This window comes from Abramis brama (genome assembly GCF_963993115.1).
Source record: "Abramis brama genome assembly, chromosome: 14".
Taxonomy (NCBI): Eukaryota; Metazoa; Chordata; class Actinopteri; order Cypriniformes; family Leuciscidae; genus Abramis; species Abramis brama.
The window spans coordinates 39,016,779-39,037,578 of record NC_139976.1 but is presented as its reverse complement, the minus strand read 5'-3'; the positions used below and the strand labels follow the sequence as shown (position 1 = coordinate 39,037,578).

At 41.4% G+C, this 20,800-nt stretch overlaps 1 protein-coding gene across 7 annotated transcripts in view; it reads left to right on the top strand.

The window, feature by feature from the left end:
• Nucleotides 1-20,800, top strand: part of LOC311096252 (shisa family member 6) — a 69,759-nt gene that overhangs the window by 31,317 nt on the left and 17,642 nt on the right. The gene's annotated exons all lie outside the window — the stretch shown is intronic.

Here is a 20,800-nt window from a genome sequence, read left to right as displayed (position 1 = left end):
CTGATATCATAATGAAGAAGAAGAAAGCCTCATTAAAATGGATTTCTGGAAAATAAAAGGGTTTACTGTCAGTGTTTCAGTGTAGTGGCACGTCAACACTCCTGTAAAAACGTTTTGAAATTGCGTTATCATCATGGAAATTGTACTTTAAAGCCTTTCAGCATTTCAGTTTTTGTGATATCAACTTCAAATTTGGACACAACTTGGTTAGACATATGGCTTTTTTATAAAAGAAAATTGTATTCAGTTCAGTACATTTGCTTTACAGTAAACTTAAACTTCTACAACCTATTTACATTTTAATGTTTTAACTTCTGCAATAATCAGTGTCTTTAAACAGAGATCAGCATTAGGTCTGAATTCATGAACTACAACCACTTAGTTTGTCAAGTAGTTTGCCTTTACCAGGTCTTCAGGTGTTCAAGTGTTCGGGTCTTCGGGTGTTCAGGTCTTCGGGTGTTCAGGTCTTCAGGTCTTCGGGTGTTCAGGTGTTCGGGTGTTTCAGGTCTTCAGATGTTCAGGTCTTCAGATGTTCAGGTCTTCAGGTGTTCAGGTGTTCGGGTGTTCAGGTATTCAGGTATTCAGGTCTTCAGATGTTCAGGTCTTCAGATGTTCAGGTCTTCAGATGTTCAGGTCTTCGGGTGTTCAGGTGTTCGGGTGTTTCAGGTCTTCAGATGTTCAGGTCTTCAGATGTTCAGGTCTTCAGGTGTTCAGGTCTTCAGATGTTCAGGTCTTCAGATGTTCAGGTGTTCGGGTGTTCAGGTATTCAGGTATTCAGGTGTTAAAGGACAAATCCAGTGAAAAATGAACCTAGGGGTAATTAACACATGGTTACCGAGTCGATCGTTCCCTGCGATGCGTTTTCATGAAAATCGAATGTAAAGAGTTTTATCTTTAAAAACATTTTAGCTCATAACACTAGTATATGGGGCACAGAGTAAGTAAAAATAAATCGCTAGTTAATACCACTAACAAGGCTCAAATAGCCTCACACTAACACGGTAACATAATGAGGGTCCTTACATACAAACCGAAGCATTGAGAACTTTGTAAGTGTACAGACAGTTTAATAAGAAGATACTTTATAAAGACAGTACAGTACGTGTTGACATGCAGGAGCCATCTTGGAAAACAGTCTCGACTAATCGAGCCACGAACGCCGTCGATAGGATAGCTGGTCGATAGGAATTACGTTTGTGAAATCTAACGTAGCACGGCGTTCGTGGCTCGATTAGTCGAGACTGTTTTCCAAGATGGATCCTGCATGTCAACGTGTAATGTACTGTCTTTATAAAGTATCTTCTTATTAAACTGTCTGTACACTTACAAAGTTCTCAATGCTTCGGTTTGTATGTAAGGACCCTCATTATGTTACCGTCTTAGTGTGAGGCTATTTTGAGCCTTGTTAGTGGTATTAACTAGCGATTTATTTTTACTTACTCTGTGCCCCATATACTAGTGTTATGAGCTAAAATGTTTTTAAAGATAAAACTCTTTACATTCGATTTTCATGAAAACGCATCGCAGGGAACGATCGACTCGGTAACCATGTGTTAATTAACCCCAGGTTCATTTTTCACTGGATTTGTCCTTTAAGGTGTTCGGGTATTCAGGTGTTCAGGTCTTCGGGTGTTAAGGTGCTCAAGTGTTCAGGTGTTTAGGTCTTCAGGTGTTCAGGTATTCAGGTGTTCAGGTCTTCGGGTGTTAAGGTGTTCGGGTATTCAGGTGTTCAGGTATTCAGGTGTTAAGGTGTTCGGGTATTCAGGTGTTTAGGTGTTTAGGTCTTCAGGTGTTCAAGTGTTCAGGTGTTCAGGTATTCAGGTGTTCAGGTCTTCGGGTGTTAAGGTGCTCAAGTGTTCAGGTGTTTAGGTCTTCAGGTGTTCAGGTATTCAGGTGTCAGGTCTTCGGGTGTTAAGGTGTTCGGGTATTCAGGTGTTAAGGTGTTCAGGTGTTCAAGTGTTCAGGTGTTCAGGTATTCAGGTATTCAGGTATTCAGGTGTTAAGGTGTTCGGGTATTCAGGTGTTTAGGTGTTTAGGTCTTCAGGTGTTCAGGTATTCAGGTGTTAAGGTGTTCGGGTATTCAGGTGTTTAGGTGTTTAGGTCTTCAGGTGTTCAAGTGTTCAGGTGTTCAGGTATTCAGGTGTTCAGGTCTTCGGGTGTTAAGGTGCTCAAGTGTTCAGGTGTTTAGGTCTTCAGGTGTTCAGGTATTCAGGTGTTCAGGTCTTCGGGTGTTAAGGTGTTCGGGTATTCAGGTGTTAAGGTGTTCAGGTGTTCAAGTGTTCAGGTGTTCAGGTATTCAGGTATTCATGTCTTCGGGTGTTCAGGTGTTCAGGTCTTCAGGTCTTCGGGTGATCAGGTCTTCAGGTGTTCAGGTCTTCGTGTGTTCTGGTGTTCAGGTCTTCAGATCTTCAGGTCTCCGGGTGTTCAGGTCTTCAGGTATTCAGGTGTTAAGGTGTTCAGATCTTCAGGTCTTCGGATGTTCAGGTCTTCAGGTGTTCAAGTGTTCGGGTGTTCAGGTCTTCAGGTGTTCAGGTATTCAGATCTTCAGGTCTTTGGGTGTTCAGGTCTTCAGGTGTTCACATGTTCAGGTCTTCAGGTCTTCAGGTGTTCAGGTATTCAGGTGTTCAGGTATTCAGGTTGCACATCAGCGCGCTTCTTTTTGTTAATGTATTAATACAGATGTTGCAGGAGATTTTCATGTGTTCTGTAAGCGTGGCCGGTTCTGAAGAGCACGTTCTGTGTCACTCATTGAGCCCATGTTCAGACTCCCACTGAGAGCTAATGGATGGAGGGCCCTTTATGTCATTCTCCAGCAGAATAAATGCTTCAGACGGGACACTTACAAAAGCCTAGATCTGGAGTGCAATTAGATGAATCAGCACAATCACTCCTGAGGGAAAGATTTTAATGCCTTTGAATTTTGATAATCTTATATGTGCAAACAATTATAAGCCTGTGACCTTTGTAAGAATGACAGTGATTTTATATGCTATGTTAGTTTGTATATTTTTTTCTCCACCGAAAAAAAAATAATTCAGAAAGAAGCCCAGCATCTAGTTTTGTGCGTCATATGTGACAGAGTTTTGTGATCGGTCTGCTCCAGATCCGGGTTTTCATTCTTACATATTACACAGATAAGCATATATAAAGCATGTATATAAAGTGATATAAACAGTGAATATTAGCTGCTCAACCAAACATATTTGAGGAGCAGAACTGAATGTTGTACAAGACAAGAGTGAACCATGGAAGCTCTCAGTCTAATCTGATCTAATCTGCAATATTCATATAAAAATGAAGATTTGGTGATGGCACAGAATAAAAAGACTTAGAGAGCAGAACAGAGGTGATGTCGTAAATCCTGACGGAGCTCCCTGTATGTCGGAGAAAGCTGGATGTGTGTCAGGATCGAGCGGCAACCTTCCAGTCTCTCTCTTGAAGCCAACACGGAAGTGAATTAAACTGCAGTTCATCGACTGGCCACTAGAGACAGGCTCCAAAAGAGAGTAAATTCCATAGACCCCCATGTTAAAATGTCAGTGCTTTCTCCGTCCATGCAATACATGCACATCCTTGAATGAGCGCGGATTTCTGGCGCAACTTTTTAGGTAATATCTATGGTTTGACTCATGTGAGAGGCGGCCAAAATAAACTATTGGCTTAACATCATCAAGTCATCTGTCACTTTAGCGCGAGGTCCTGCGGTCACACACTGGCACAGCACTTGCAACTGTACTGCCAGTAGCATATAGCATTAGCTCCGTAGCCTGAGCAAACTCGATCACGTCGAGCTAGGGGGCGTGGTTTCAGCAACAGGGCTCCTCAGCTCCACCCACGTCTCGCCTCTTTGCCCATTTTCGTTTATGTGACGCGCTGCCAAGATGACGACGGCCGGCTCCGCCCACTTTGGGCTTTAAAAATGCTCTTCAGAAACACTACAGGTGACGTCATGCACACTACGTCTATATTTTTTTACAGTCTGTGGTCAGGATCCACTGGGAATGTTGCTGCATTCAGTTTGTGTGTGTTCGTAAACGATGGCAGAATGAAAATCGGAATGATCCAGTTTTTATGATCCTAATCTTTTAAGCACATTGATGCTTCCTGATCCGTGATGATCACTTCTACAAACTTACATATCACCTTGATCCCGAGGCAATATTCCAACACACATTTTAAAGCTAAACTTGGGCAGAAATCTTCTGAACAAAATGGAGAAGAATGCAGACATCTGAGAGCATCTGTGGGTGTATGTGCAGAGATCGCATCCCTCAAGGAGAGAGAGAGAGAGAGAGAGAGAGAGAGGGAGAGAGAGAGAGAGAGAGAGAGGGAGAGAGAGAGAGAGAGAGAGAGAGAGAGAGAGAGAGAGAGAGAGAGAGAGGGAGAGAGAGAGAGAGAGAGAGAGAGGGAGAGAGAGAGAGAGAGAGAGAGAGAGAGAGAGAGAGAGAGAGAGAGAGGCTACATTCACTCCATCCACTCCAAAAAACTAGTAATGCTGAATTAAACTTTAAAATGATTGAATACTGTAATATTTTCATTTATATATTAATATAATTTTTTTTAGCTTGAGAAGGCACAATGTAATTTATTAGCACTTAAACATGATTGACATTATAGAATGTGTAAAATGTTTTTAAATCATCGGTTTCAAGTCATCATGAAAGGGAAGGTGCGCTGGTCTTTTCTCCTCTATTGTGTCGTATATCGAATGAAACGCTTCTGGGGCAAGAACAAATGTGGGCGGGGCTTGATTGTGTCCGTGGGGATATGATTGGATGGTTGGACTGTTGTGGTTTGCTATTGGCTGATCTCATGTGAGTGACAGGTTGCCCCGCCCACATCATCAGAGAAGAGAAAAGATGTCGCTGTTATTCTGATTTAAGATTACCAGGAACATCAATTTAACTCAATCACAGATAAATCGTTTAGAATAAACACTATTATATTCCATTAAAAAGTCAGTTTTGATTTGATGTTGTCTTTCAGAGATCGCCACAGTTCTTGTCATTCTCAGTGAGTTGAATAGAGTTGCGGGTCCTTTTCACTGGAACATGCGTGTAATGCCTCACGTCTCAGCCTGATCTGATGAGCTTCCTGAGAGTTATTAATATTGAGTCTGGCTCCTTTAAAACCCTCTGGAACGGATCCGGCCTCCCCCCCGAGAGCAACAGCTCATCCAACGTGTGTAATCACAGGTACACACTCCACAATGCTGTCAAACCCTTTTTCTGTTTTTCACACCGCTTTGAAGCTTCAGGCCAGATTTATTACGAATAATGACAAAACAGGTCATAATAATGAGAGGAATCAGTAAAGCACAATTAATGAATACAAGAGTCGGAAGAATATTATATTAACCCATGCACTGTCGATTTTATTATTCGCACATTAAGCATAATTCATGATCTGGTTTAAGTGTGGATGCCGAACACGTATCAGGAACTCATCTCCTGGAGACGGAACAGTACAAGTGTAATTATCATTTAGTGTAATTACATTAACCTTCTGATGAACGGCTCACAGCTCGAGATCATGCCGTCTCCCCGCCATCTCTTCATCAGAATCCTCCAGTTTCTCCAAGCCAGATTCTGTTAGAGATACAGCAGTGTAGGCAAGCATGAAAACATTTAATTAAAGCCAGTGAAGTCAGTCACACATGGGTGATCAGGAGCCCGAGGGACAACGGTCTGATGGAGGAGGGATGCGGATACACAAACTTCCCAGAGAACTTTATTCCAAACACTGGGTAATAATACATGCATCTGTGGTTTAACAATCCGCTCCTGTTTATAACAATAACAAGACTTCTGTTCATCTTCACCCAATAAATGAAAGTAGTCTAATCTATTCTAATGAAGGTTCACCATGCAGTTTGAATGAAGCCAATCGAGTTCTAAAGGACGATATTTAACTGGGATCTATAGACTTTTACTCCACCTTCCTGAATGTCTTTATTTCTATAGCGCTTTATACAGTACAGATTGTTTCACAGAAGCTTCAGTGTAATAAACAGGAAAATAATGATCAATGATGCAGTGAAGCAGCTCTAAAGAGTGTCATAGTTCAGCTGAATTCAGTTCAATAACTGTGTAAAGTTAAAGAATTAGTTAAAGGGATGGTTCGGAGTAAAATCAACCTAGGGTTCTTTGCACCATGACCTCGAGCCAAACACCCCCCAGAAGCCTTTTTCCCTTGGTTGAACATTATTAAAGTTAGAGCTTATTTAGAGAGATCAGCCGGATGGTTTAGTGCAGGCGCTAATGGATCCAAGGCTGTATCTGGTAAATTACTCCACTAATAATGCCCAGAATGGGACCAAACTTCTAGAGTAATACAAATAGGTTCTGTACTCATAAAACGAGGCATTGGAAAGTTTGTAAGTACATCAGGAGTTTATTTAAATAACACTTGCCTGACGGCTCATGCTACCGCTAACCCGGACGTCGCCGTCACTTCAGTTGTTTGGGATCCATTAGCGCCTGCACTAAGACATCCGGCTGATCTCTCTAAATAAGCTCTAACTTTAATAATGTTCGACCAAGGGAAAAAAGGCTTCTGGGGGGTGTTTGGCTCGAGGTCATGGTGCAAAGAACCCTAGGATGATTTTACTCCGAACCATCCCTTTAATTTCAGCTGAAAACCGTGATGTCATCATCCGCTCAGGGGTGTGTTTCCCAAAAGCATCGTTAGCCAACTATAGTCGCAAGTTCTGCTATTATCAGCAGTTCAACGAGTCGGTATTTCCCGAAACCATCGTTCTAACAAACATTCGCAAACAGCATCGCAGAGTTGTGTGTGTGAGCGACAGATCTCGACCTGTGCTTAGAAGAAGAGTTTCTAGTTTGCATGACATGTGGACTCAATAAATCCTGATCTTGAGCAAAATAACCAAGCTGACATTCAGAGCAATCTGTGTCTTTAATTTAGAATACATACAAATGTCATTTACGTCTTTTAGTTCGTCGAGAGATTTAAAGTGTTGTTTCTGAAGAGTGCGCATGTGTGAACGAGCTCTAGTGTGTAAGAACGAGTCTATCCTCCTCAGACCCGAGCTTTGGTTTGGCGTGCATTTTAGATTTCTTCTAGCTTTTTGGGGTTAGGAGGGACCAATATATATAATAACCAGATATTATCTTTGAACATGAAGCACTTTTTGAAAAAAATTATGTCCACATATGTGGACACTGGGTCTGAATTCACAGAAAAAAATCAATACACCATTGTGTAACAAAGTGCAAATCTCTTTTATTTACAGCCTGTGCCTGAACATTTTTCGTTGTTACTCTTGTATAACTTCTGAACATACATACATACATCTTCCGCTTATCTGGGGCCAGGTCGCGGGGGCAGCAGTCTAAGCAGAGATGCCCAGACTTCCCTCTCTCTAGACACTTCGTCCGGCTCTTCCAGGGGGACACCGAGGCGTTCCCAGGCCAGCCGGGAGACATAGTCTCTCCAGCGTGTCCTAGGTCTTCCCCGAGGTCTCCTCCCGGTGGGACGTGCCCGGAACACCTCCCCAGGAAGGCGTCCAGGAGGCATCCGGAACAGATGCCCGAGCCACCTCAGCTGGCCCCTCTCGATGTGGAGGAGCAGCGGCTCTACTCTGAGCTCCTCCGGAGTGACCGAGCTTCTCACCCTATCTCTATGGGATCGCCCAGCCACCCTGCAGAGAAAGCTCATTTCGGCCACTTGTATCCGGGATCTTGTCTTTTCGGTCATGACCCACAGCTCAGCCCAGGTGAGTTGGAAAATTTATCCGGGGCCCCACCCTGGAGCCAGGCCCGGGGTGGGGCTCGTATGAGAGCGCCTGGTGGCCAGGCCTCCCCCATGGTGTCCGGCCGGGCTCAGCCCGAAGAAGCGATGTGGGGCTGCCCTCCCGTGGGCTCACCACCCGTAGGTGGGACTGTAAGGGGCCGGTGCTTAGAGGATCGGGCGGCAGTCGAAGGCGGGGGCTTCGACGACCTGATCCCTGGACCCTGGAGGGGTGCTGGATAGCGCTCTGACTGGGGACTCCATCGTTCTACTTGGGGACTTCAACGCCCACGTGGGCAGCGACAGTGACACCTGGAGGGGCGTGATTGGGAGGAACGGCCCCCCTGATCTGAACCCGAGCGGGCTAGTCACAGTTTGTCCATAACGAACACCATGTTCAAGCATAAGGGTGTCCATCAGTGCACGTGGCACCAGGACACCCTAGGCCGGAGGTCGATGATCGACTTTGTGACTTTGTGGACGTTTCATCTGGCCTCTGGCTGTATATCTTGGACACTCGGTGAAGAGAGGGGCGGAGCTGTCAACTGATCACCACTTCTGAACATTGATATGGAAAAACAAAATTTATATCCAAATAAAAAACATATCCAAAAAAAAATAGAAAATTTGCTTTCTTTTTTGTAACACTCCAAAACTTCAACTTCTCCAAACTAGGAATGTTATTTTTATTTGTGTGTGTGTGCACGCTCGATCGCAGTGAGCAAGAATGTGTGTGTGTGTGTGTGTGTGTGTGTGCGCGCACGCGATCATGAATGGGCAAGAGAGAGTGTCTGTGTGTGCGATCGCGAGTGATCAAGAGAGTGTGTGTGTGTGTGTGTGTGTGTGTGTGTGCGCGCGCGCACGCGATCGTTAACGGGCAAGAGAGAGTGTCTGTGTGTGCGATCGCGAGTGATCAAGAGAGAGTGTGTGTGTGTGTGTGTGTGTGTTTGTGCGCGCGCACGCGATCGTGAATGGGCAAGAGAGAGTGTCTGTGTGTGCGATCGCGAGTGATCAAGAGTGTGTGTGTGTGTGTGTGTGTGTGTGTTTGTGCGCGCGCACGCGATCGTGAATGGGCAAGAGAGAGTGTCTGTGTGTGCGATCGCGAGTGATCAAGAGAGTGTGTGTGTGTGTGTGTGTTCGCGCACGCGATCGTGAATGGGCAAGAGAGAGTGTCTGTGTGTGCGATCGCGAGTGATCAAGAGAGTGTGTGTGTGCGCGCGCACGCGATCGTGAATGGGCAAGAGAGAGTGTTTGTGTGTGCGATCGCGAGTGATCAAGAGAGTGTGTGTGTGTGTGTGTTCGCGCACGCGATCGTGAATGGGCAAGAGAGAGTGTCTGTGTGTGCGATCGCGAGTGATCAAGAGAGAGTGTGTGTGTGTGTGTGTGTGCACGCGCGCCACGAAGCTCAGTGCAAGTTGTGCAACTACAAATTTTCATTTTTTTTTGCTAAAATTCTTATACAGTTTCATCGAAGTTAAGTCCCAATGTCCACATATGTGGACATCAAGTTTAGCAGCCTAGTAAATCTTTCCTGTTACAAAAGTTTGTCAAATGTGCATGCCATTTTAATCATACAACACTATTATGCATAACTTAACAAGAATCAACGATGAAATGTTATTACATTTTTTACCTTGTGGGCGTTTTGGTCTGATGTGGCTGCGTGACATTTCGCCTCTGTTCTCCGCCATCTTGAAATTATTTACGTTACATTTTTTTTTCTCCTGACACCACCAGATGGCAGTATAAGTGTCCATGTTTGTGAAAAACATGTTCCAGTTACACAGAATTAAGTATTAAGCTGCACACAGCCAAAAATGTGGTGTCCACGTATGTGGACACGGGGTCTGAGGAGGCTATGATTGAATCTGGAAATAAAGCAGAAATAGTCCTCAGATGTCCTTATAGTCCTTAATTAGACCTCAAACAGATTCATTAACAGTAGTTATTACTCCAACACCTGCTGACATCATCAACCAACGTGGCTGAACGACCAATTTGTGATAATATGGTTTCGGGAAACAGTCGAGACTAACAAGTGGATTTCTTCAACGATGTATCGCACTATAGTAGTGAAGCAGGAGTTACAGCGCTGTACGGGAAACACACTCCAGTTTAGTTCTCGTTTAAAAGTGTCTCGACCGACTAGACAAGTCATGTGTAATCCAGCTTTCCAATATTAGAAATGGAAATCCTTCTGTATTTAATGCTGGCAATAATATCATGCATATTTAGCCAACATGTCCAGTTGGACAACTTGATGAATCATTTTTGTGAATGAAATAAAAGATTTAATCTAAATGTAATCATCTTCCTGAAGTGATTTTAATGCTGTGTGGATGTCAGAGTTTAGTGTTACTAAAGCAGCCGGTGTTTCTTCAGGCAAAAGCCTCTCATCTTTCAGCTGTTTCACATTTGTGTGTTTGTCTAGATGTGTTTGTCTAGATGCGCATAATATCACAATCTTATTATCTTTCATGATCTACTCTCTGGCTTAGATTGCGGCTTTTAAAACAAATTACCTGCGGTGTCTTGAGGATTATAATTTCATTGATTTTCCCTGTTGCTCTTGGCCTTTGAACTCATTATGATTTATTTGAGGAGTGTTGAAGGTGTTGATGTTGTTCACGATGACGGTGGTAAACGAGGGTTAGTGTTTCTGGTTTCTCCATCTCAGTGTGTGAAGGTGTTGACGTTGTTCACGATGACGGTGGTAAACGAGGGTTTGTGTTTCTGGTTTCTCCATCTCAGTGTGTGAAGGTGTTGACGTTGCTCACGATGACGGTGGTAAACGAGGGTTAGTGTTTCTGGTTTCTCCATCTCAGTGTGTGAAGGTGTTGACGTTGCTCACGATGACGGTGGTAAACGAGGGTTAGTGTTTCTGGTTTCTCCATCTCAGTGTGTGAAGGTGTTGACGTTGTTCACGATGACGGTGGTAAACGAGGGTTTGTGTTTCTGGTTTCTCCATCTCAGTGTGTGAAGGTGTTGACGTTGCTCACGATGACGGTGGTAAACGAGGGTTAGTGTTTCTGGTTTCTCCATCTCAGTGTGTGAAGGTGTTGACGGTGTTCACGATGACGGTGGTAAACGAGGGTTTGTGTTTCTGGTTTCTCCATCTCAGTGTGTGAAGGTGTTGACGGTGTTCACGATGACGGTGGTAAACGAGGGTTTGTGTTTCTGGTTTCTCCATCTCAGTGTGTGAAGGTGTTGACGGTGTTCACGATGACGGTGGTAAACGAGGGTTTGTGTTTCTGGTTTCTCCATCTCAGTGTGTGAAGGTGTTGACGGTGTTCACGATGACGGTGGTAAACGAGGGTTAGTGTTTCTGGTTTCTCCATCTCACACACTGGTAAACGAGGGTTCGTGTTTCTGGTTTCTCCATCTCAGTGTGTGAAGGTGTTGACGTTGCTCACGATGATGGTGGTAAACGAGGATTAGTGTTTCTGGTTTCTCCATCTCAGTGTGTGAAGGTGTTGACGGTGTTCATGATGACGGTGGTAAACGAGGGTTCGTGTTTCTGGTTTCTCCATCTCAGTGTGTGAAGGTGTTGACGGTGTTCACGATGACGGTGGTAAACGAGGGTTCGTGTTTCTGGTTTCTCCATCTCAGTGTGTGAAGGTGTTGACGGTGTTCACGATGACGGTGGTAAACGAGGGTTAGTGTTTCTGGTTTCTCCATCTCAGTGTGTGAAGGTGTTGATGGTGTTCACGATGACGGTGGTAAACGAGGGTTTGTGTTTCTGGTTTCTCCATCTCAGTGTGTGAAGGTGTTGACGTTGTTCACGATGACGGTGGTAAACGAGGGTTAGTGTTTCTGGTTTCTCCATTTCAGTGTGTGAAGGTGTTGACGTTGTTCACGATGACGGTGGTAAACGAGGGTTAGTGTTTCTGGTTTCTCCATCTCAGTGTGTGAAGGTGTTGACGTTGTTCACGATGACGGTGGTAAACGAGGGTTAGTGTTTCTGGTTTCTCCATCTCAGTGTGTGAAGGTGTTGACGTTGTTCACGATGACGGTGGTAAACGAGGGTTTGTGTTTCTGGTTTCTCCATCTCAGTGTGTGAAGGTGTTGACGGTGTTCACGATGACGGTGGTAAACGAGGGTCAGTGTTTCTCCGATGATCTGTGTGTCGCTGCACGGTTTCCATGGCGTCCATATGAATGTTTTCAGAGACGATATTGATCGACATGCTTCTTCTCCATTACCAAACATGAAAATATAATGACTATCAGATTATTGCAATCGTGACACTGATCAATATGAGCTTTAAAATACACTGGGGGCGAATTTGCCAAACCGTTGCAGGTTTCTGTTTTGAAAAGTGCCACAGTACATCTTATCATTACCCTTTCAGTTAAAACAGCTTGTTGACGGAGTTTGTTTACTGTAGTTTTCTTCATGTTTTCCATATTTTTAGGTAAAGATGCTGAATGAAAGATTGCAAATTCAGATTTTATTGCTGATGAAACGTTTTCTTGACAAACTGATGGTGCAAAATTAGTGTAGAAGAACCGAATCAATGTTTAAAATTCAAAATGACTTTCTTAAGCACCTCCTTCTGTCCTCCTTCTGACTCACATTCTTCATGAACAATAAACTAGACCATTTAAAGAGTGAAAGCATGTTTATATATTTAACTTTATGAGTCATAATTACAATAAAAGAGTCCAAATGTTGTGCAATTTATTTTTTAATTTTCCCTCTCAGAGTAGCTGTTCTATTCATGGCTGTTTAAGCCTTCATTGCCTGAGCTCTATTGTCATGGTTTGGCTGTTTTCATTGTTTTCATTATCTAAATTATTGCTTTAACTTCGTCTGCTGCTTCCTGTCTCATCAGTGACTCTCAGGCTCTTGCGTACGAGTTTGTGTGTGTGTGTGAGTGTGAGTGTGTGTGTATGAGTGTGTGTTTACAGGAACGTAAGGGTGTATGTAAAAGTGTGTGAGTGTTTCTCAGCAGTTGTTTTTCATCACACTCATAATCAGTGTGTAAATGAAGCAGCAGCAGCACTGAAAACTTCATTTCCCACATTGTGTAGAATTTAGTCGCTTCCTCTTCATTCCAATCAGAATCTCATTTCAGGCCGATTCAGGAATGTCTGTTTTGCCCTGGTTAATACGGTGTGTGAGCTCAAACCTCACACACAGCAGCAGAAAACAGGCGATCAGAGCGACTGAAGGAGGGATGGAAGTGTAGAAATGTAGACGTCTAGAAGTCTAGAAGTGTAGAAGTCTAGAAGTGTAGAACTGTAGAAGTCTAGAAGTCTAGAAGTTGCTGTCAAGATTTTAATTTGATTTTCCCTTCTATTATAGAAACAAACTCCTCTCGATGCGTGACATCTCGTCCCTAAATCTCTGAGACAGATGATAATTAAATTTGTGATTTTGGATTTAAGTTTTTTATGTGGTACACACTTATAGGAAGCCCTGAACCGCAACGAAAAAAAAGGAAAAAAACGTAAAAAAAAAAAAATTCTAGCATTTCGAGCTTAAAGTTGAAATATTTCGAGAATGAAGTCGAAATATTTCGAGAATAAAGTCGAAATATTTCGAGAATAAAGTCGAAATATTTCGAGAATAAAGTCGAAACATTACCAGAATACAGTCTTATGTAGAAGTTGCGTCATGTGCTTGCCGTTATTTCACATTGCTGCACAGGCATTCATACGTGTGCGTGCGCGCGCGCGTGTGTGTGTGTGTGTGTGTAAACTGCATCTACACAAAATAATAGCTTTACTTTTATCTTGGCTTTCAACAAAAGGAAAATCAACATGGCATTAGGCTATAGGACGTTATAAAATATACTGCGCCGGAATAGACTTTAGCCTACAGGCGAAAACACTTTTCAGACTGGATCAAGATATCCAGCTTTATGAATGAATGAATGCATGAATGAGGCATTTACAGTATAGTGCTTTCATATGTCTACTGTAGGCCTACAATCATTTCAGGGAATCTCTCCTCAACCACCACCAGTGGTTATTATATTTGAGGAAATCACGGGATCCGGCCAAATGATTGGATACAGAATGATGCACTTAAAATGTATCCAGAACGTATTTACGGTGAAGAGGGAATCAGTGCGGTTACTGTTAAGTGTTCTCGACCCAGATAGTGTTGCCTATTATAGACGAGCACGAAAACACGTCCAAAACACTGCCACATAAAGTTTCGACCAGATTGTGAACCTACTCCGGCGGAGTCTGTGCTCGTCTATAGGCAACGCCATGGTAATGCATGTTGGTAGATTGGCACCTGTCGAATTTTCTTTTTGTTGAAAGCCCAGATAAAAGTAAAAAGCTACTATTTTGTGTAGATCCATGTCCGAAGCAGTCACATGTGCATTTCTTTACACAGACACATACACACAGACACACACACACACAAAATTCAGAATTGGAAACACGCCCTACACTGTAAAAAAAATTCCGTAGTTTTTACGGAAAAAAACTGGCAGCTGGGGTTACCAGAACAATTCCGTAAAATATACAACAAAACAGTAATTGCTTTTACCGAATAACATGTACATTTTACAGTTTAAACCAGCATATAACACACTGGAGTTCTGTTATATTTACTGGTTTAAACTGTAAAATGTACGTGCTATTCTGAACAACATGTCAATTTTACAGTATAATCCAGTAAATATAACAGTAAATTTCAGTAATATGATATAAAGTTAATTTACCGTCCTATTGAAGTATTAATATCTGTTTTGTACACTGATAACCACCAATCACAGCAGTGATGAGAGTCACATGATCAATCAAAGCTCATCACAAGCAGTTCTTCCACAAGAAAGTTAATACTAATATATATAGAAGCTGCACAGTGTCATTCACACAAACATTAAACACCATCATGGTAACACATGAAATTTTAAAAATGCAATAAACATTAATTTAACAACATTAAATGTAACATAAACCCCTAATGTACATAACTGATTAGAAAAAACGAAGAAAACTATGAAGAAACAAACATAGTTATTTCAACAAAAATACATCAAATGTGAAGTGTCACAGGGAATTGTGGGAATGTCAATTTACGGTTTTTCACTGTAAATTATACAATGAGTTGTTTTTTCACTTTCAAAAACTGTAAATTTAACGGTATGTTACAGTAAAATTACATTAAATGTACCGTTAGATCTATCACAGTTATTTACCGTATATAGTACAGAAACTTTCTGTTAACCAATTAACAGTTTTTCACTGTAGCATTTTTACAGTCTTTTACCGTTAAAATTACGATCATTTTTTACAGTGTATGCACCAGTGGACGCGCGCCGTTATGAATGCACACATACGCAACTTCTTCAGAAGACTGTATTCTGGTAATGTTTCGACTTTATTCTCGAAATATTTCGACTTTAATCTCAAAATGTTTCGACTTTATCTCGAAATGTTTCGACTTTAATCTAAAAATATATTTCGACTTTAATCTCAAAATACAATTTTTTTTTTTTTTTTACAGATTATTATTTTTTTTTTTAACATTGCGTTTCAGGGCTTCCATACACTCAATATTACACAAAGAAAGAAAGAGTTTCTCTCAGTTTCGCTTGACAACAGCTCCCAGATCAGGGAAAAAGAGGAACGTCAGGGCATTTTCCTTAAGCAAAGGCACACTCATATCTCAATGACATGCTCGTCTCATAACTGGTCATGTGTTTGGACAGCTCAGATATGATGTTCATATGTCATGAGGTTTTCTGATCAAGACCTGCCTTGAGAAGCCGTTTGGTGCTTCTTTATTAGACGTACAGCAGGTATAAATCACAGGAATGACTTTCATGATCAGAAGAATCGTTTCATCCCACCTCCCACGGCTCTCTCCTCTATAATGAGCAAAGCCTCTGATTCCGGGAAATAAAAACACTTCTGTACATTTCATCGTGGAAAGCGCTGATCTCACATTATGCTGAGTTTATTTCTCTCTTCCCGTCTTCTCCACTTCTGTCTCTCTGTTTCTGCCGTAGGATTTTTCCATTCATCACACAAGTCAAGTCGGATCAGCTTTATTTCTATAGATTATAGGAGATTGTGTTTGATGTTCACAGGAAAATAATGATAATGATGCAAACAGAGTTCAGTTCTGCTGGAAAGACAATAGTGTCACTGTTATCTCCGTCACCTACAACAAAAGTGCAGGATATTATAAAATATTTATTACACATGGTTCATGGTAATACCATAGTATTTGCTGAATTTCTTTGAAGTACCATGTAAATATTATGGCACAGTATATGACGAGTCATTGTGTAACATCAGGTCCACAGAAGATGAAGACAAGGATGAGACAACACAAGATTTAATATGATATTAAGAACAAACAGCCAACACGCGAGACAGTGTGGATAACCGACAGGAGTGCGGGTGAGGGAACAACTTAAGAAGAAAAGTAATGTATTACAGTAACTTATTACTTTTTGTTGTAACACAGTAGTGTAAGGCATTACTAATCAGTTTTCAGTAATATTTTACTCGGTACATGTTCAGTAACGCTTGCGTTACAACACACTTTTAGCCCAAAATGTATTTGTTCAAAAAAAAAAAAAAAACGGGTTAAAAAACAGCCAGACCGCGAGACATTAACGATTGAAAAATGCCTAAGTTATTACATGTTCGTAGTCAGTCAATAGCCGCGTGTGGTGTCCAAGTTTGTAAATAACGACTAAATGACAGCTTCTGATATATTTGTATGGCGATTTATTTCATTCATCTCCCTCTTGCTGGTGTACCTTTGTATTGTGTGACATAGTCCAGTAAAAGCGTGTGTAGGGCAGGTTTAGCAGGAGTGCCGTGAGGCATGATTTCGGTCTCTGTGATCGCGCTGGCCAGTGGAAAAGCGGCTAATAATGAGAATATGGTAGAAGACATTCGCGGGATGGACGTATGCGCATTACTCTGTTTGTTCTGTGTTTTCTTTCTAACCAGAGAGCAGTATGTTTTCTTTCGTTTTGAATTGTTCTGTTTAAAAGTAGACATGTCTGACTGTGAGGCAAGTAGACTCTGAGTTTCGGTTCATTTATGAGACACGCTTCAATTTACGCGCGGGCGCCTCCGTGCCCTGATTATCTCGTCTACTATATACTTCTTATTTATTAAATCCAAGCAATTGGTTGATGAAACATTGATTAAAATTAAGATACAATTAATACAAAACGAAATTCACTTTAAAGAAAGGCTTTGTGCTTTCTGTTTGAGGTCTCTGTGAAAGTTTTAAAGCAGTCTTTTAGTGCCGCTTTCAGAGCGCTCACGTCCGTAACTGAGAACTGACACGACCATTGTTTTTTCCTCATAAATGCGAACACGAAAAATAAAATAAAATAAAATAAAATAAAATAAAATGAATATATTATGTTCTGTAGAGAGCCAACCCTTCTTCATCCGGTGGGTAGGCTAGTATTAATTTTGGTTTGCTTAGCGTAATTCACAGAATTACTAAAAAATATTTTGCTACCTAAAAGTTAAAGATTTGTTTGTGTCACGAATGCACGCATGTCTATTTCCCTCATATTAAATATAAAATGCATGTGTGTAGATTGATATTTTTCTAATATCTGGTCTCCTTTATTAAGGGAGTAGCCTATGGATATATAAACAGTCGTTTCAATATATTGGTATTAAATGCATTTTCTGAGAATTTATATTTCACGTTTTTACAGCAAATGTCAGGTCCACGCTGGAATTGCTCAATTTTAAAGAATTTATTCTCAACTAGTTTTGTGGTGTAGGTCCGTATTTTATAATGTTAATATCAAATAATACTAATAGTAATTTAAAGATGTGGTAGCTTTGGATCTGGACGGGAAGGATAACTCTGGGAATTGGAAGGGGAAGTTCTGCCTTCTCACACCGCGCACCGTGACACAGGTTCGTGGATCTGAGTGTTGCGGTTTCATATCACATATCTTTACAGCCTAGTCATTTTAGAATGTTAAGTTCTACTTCTGTAGTTATTTTGGTGAAAGTAACTCAAAAGTAATACAGGAGTAATGTAACGCATTACAATTCTGAGACAGTAATATTGTAAGGTAAAAAATTACTTTTAAATAACAGTAACAAGTAATGTATAATGTATTACAGTTTGGAAGTAACTTGCACAACACTGCAAACGAGAATAATTGATCACACACAGCTGACACATATGGACTAATGATAACGGTAACCAAGGAGACAAACGAGTGGTGGGAATCTGAACAAAGACACGTGACAGATGAAAACTAAACACACTGAACATACTGTGACACATTGGTGATAACACAGTACTTTTGGTTTTGGTTTTTGTTTTTATAACAAAACTCATAGTTCCTAATGATGTACTCATCTACAGTTATTATTATTATTATTGCATTTATTCTTGGATTTATGTTGTTTATACTTTAATTCCGATGGTAAACTTTAGTCATTCTACTAACCCTAACTGCGCAGCTGCATGTCGGTGCGGGAATAAGTAACTTACAGTCAGTAGAATTAACTTTATGTTTGATTATTATGTCTTTTTTTATTATTTATTTAGTATTGTAATAATGGTTTTATTTTGATTTATACTATTTTCCATGTTCTATGTAATACGCTGATGAGATTTGGGGGAACATTTGGATTTGTCAAAGCAAAGGCTTGAGACAAAAATCCTTAATTTTGAGAGAATTTCAGGCCCTATTCATGGAAAGTAGCTTCAATCTCCATATATTTTCATTCAGAATACAGATGAACGAGGCGAGTTTGCTGGTGAAGCGTTTCTTTCAGATCGTCACACTCTCTTGACATGCACATATTCATTAAAAAGGGAAAACATTTCTGCAAACAAAATCTACATAGTTCATATATCAGATCTGCACTAGACTCAGAATACATCAGCAAACGAGCCCAATTAAAGGGCTGGTGTTCATTATGCAGAAGGATCAGGCCCGATTCACGCTGAGCTTTACGGAATCATCACAACACAAGCTCCTGTTTAATTCCTGAAGGCTGGAGACTCGATCCGCTGTCTAGAAACCGGCTGTAGTTCTCTTCATCCTCGTGTCCAGTCAAACGCTGGCTTACCTGATGACAAATAAACCACTTAAAACTTCAAATCACACGGACAGCTTCTCCTCCATTCCACACTGAGGCCCGGATATACCGATCGATTTGATTAGTTAATATGTTAATTGCAGTGTGTGTCTGCGCTGCCAGGATCTTCAATTAATGCGAGTTATTACTCCACCCAAGTGCCTATCACAGCAAGTGTTGGTTTTAGATGCTTAAGACGGCGATGCAGAGACAAAGAAAGCTCATAAATAACAAGCTGTGCTTCTTTAACTGGCTTTGGTCACTGATGCATGTGTTCGTTCACTTGTGTTTGCATCCTCAAAGAGCCGTGATTGTGCAGGTTTTACTTTTTTTAATGGTGATAAAGTCACTCCAGTCATGTTATTCTTTCACAATTCTCTCCTTCAGGGTAAACAGGCTTTTTACATCAACATGTTTTCTTGAGTGACTGTCCGAGGGAAAAGCCTTGAACTCTCAAAACTGGGTTCAGAATCTGCTCTTCTGTGCATTTAAAGCACAAAGAATCAGAAATGATCAAAATGTTCCAATGATCAGTGAAAAACTGAAAAAGATAAAATTTTACAACTGTAATTTCCAAGCCTGGAAAAGTCATGGAAAGCAATAACATTTTAATATTTATGTGAACTGTTTCAGATCTCTGCCTTGTAAACACCGCCTAATTACTGTCATTAACATATAACACAGAGCACCAGTCAACGTCTAAATCCTTTGTTTGAGGGAAGACAGTAAAGCCATGTAAACCACTGGCCAAAAGAATCCAGCATAGCTGCGTCTCCATCCAGTTTGACCTCATTGAAATGAACAGCAGAGCTCTTGTAGACCTGTTTACTCATGGGGACTGCTCGTTTGGGGGCTCAAAACTCACAGTCTGCCACCAGTGGGTAAGGAGAACACCCAGGGTCGTAACACTCAGTCGCTAGGACAGCTTTCCTGTTATACACCATATTTGCAATGCAGAAGTATGGCCGAGTCTCCATTCTTATGATGAAAATAAGTTTGGGATTGTGGCTTAGTGTTCTGTGCTCAACAAATCTGGTTTGCAACTTCCCAGTTCCATAAATAAAAATGGACAAAAGGCAGCATTAAAGCATCAAACTCATCTACATGACAAGAAAAACACAATGAAGAAAGGGATTTATCATTTTCTCTTGCATTATCACCAGAATGAGCCTCATATGATGACCAATGCAGGAGGTCAGTGAAAGTGAGCAGAGGATGATGGGTGGAAAAGCTGATATGTGATCAATATTGTGGATGAAAGCGGCACATTGCGGTTTGCATCTTTTCATCTTCTTCCTTTCGAGGAGCTTCTCTCTCTCTGTCCCTCGACAGTGACGGTGTTGGTGAAGCTCAAAGCTGTGAAAGAACTCACAAGGTCTTGGATTTAATATATATCAAGCGTAGCGTCAGTTCTGGCAGGTCACGTTAGTCAAGCTCTCATCAGCTGATCCACGTCTACCTATAGGAATAGAATGCCTATCACTGTATTCATATATAAGCTCCCTCAGTATTATCAGTAGCTATCACGTTCTCAGGCGCTAATAACCCTCCTCCCTCCCCAGCTCCAGAACAGAACCATACCGCCGATCCTAACTGTATGCTAAGTGTCAATCATATTTGACGATAGTGGTCCTGGCAGAATATCAGTTATGTTGTATGGCCGGATGCGGATAACAGAAAGTCAGAAACTGAATTTCTCCACCTCAGATTTGATGCGTCTCACAGTGAATACTGAAGTCCTGCCTCTCAGAAATGAAAACCGAACAAAGAGACGGAGAACAATAACAACATCTCACTCATAAACGACCTGCTTTGTATTTGTTGATTTCGGGTAAAAATGTGTGTCCAAAGCGAATGATGTTTGTTACGAATGCACAGTTATTTCTTACTTTTGTTTCCCCCAAAGTTATTCAATGTTATTCATGTTCACAGCAATAATTGCAGCGCATTTGGAAAAGCATTCATCCGGGTGACGTGTTTCTTTCAGCGATTCT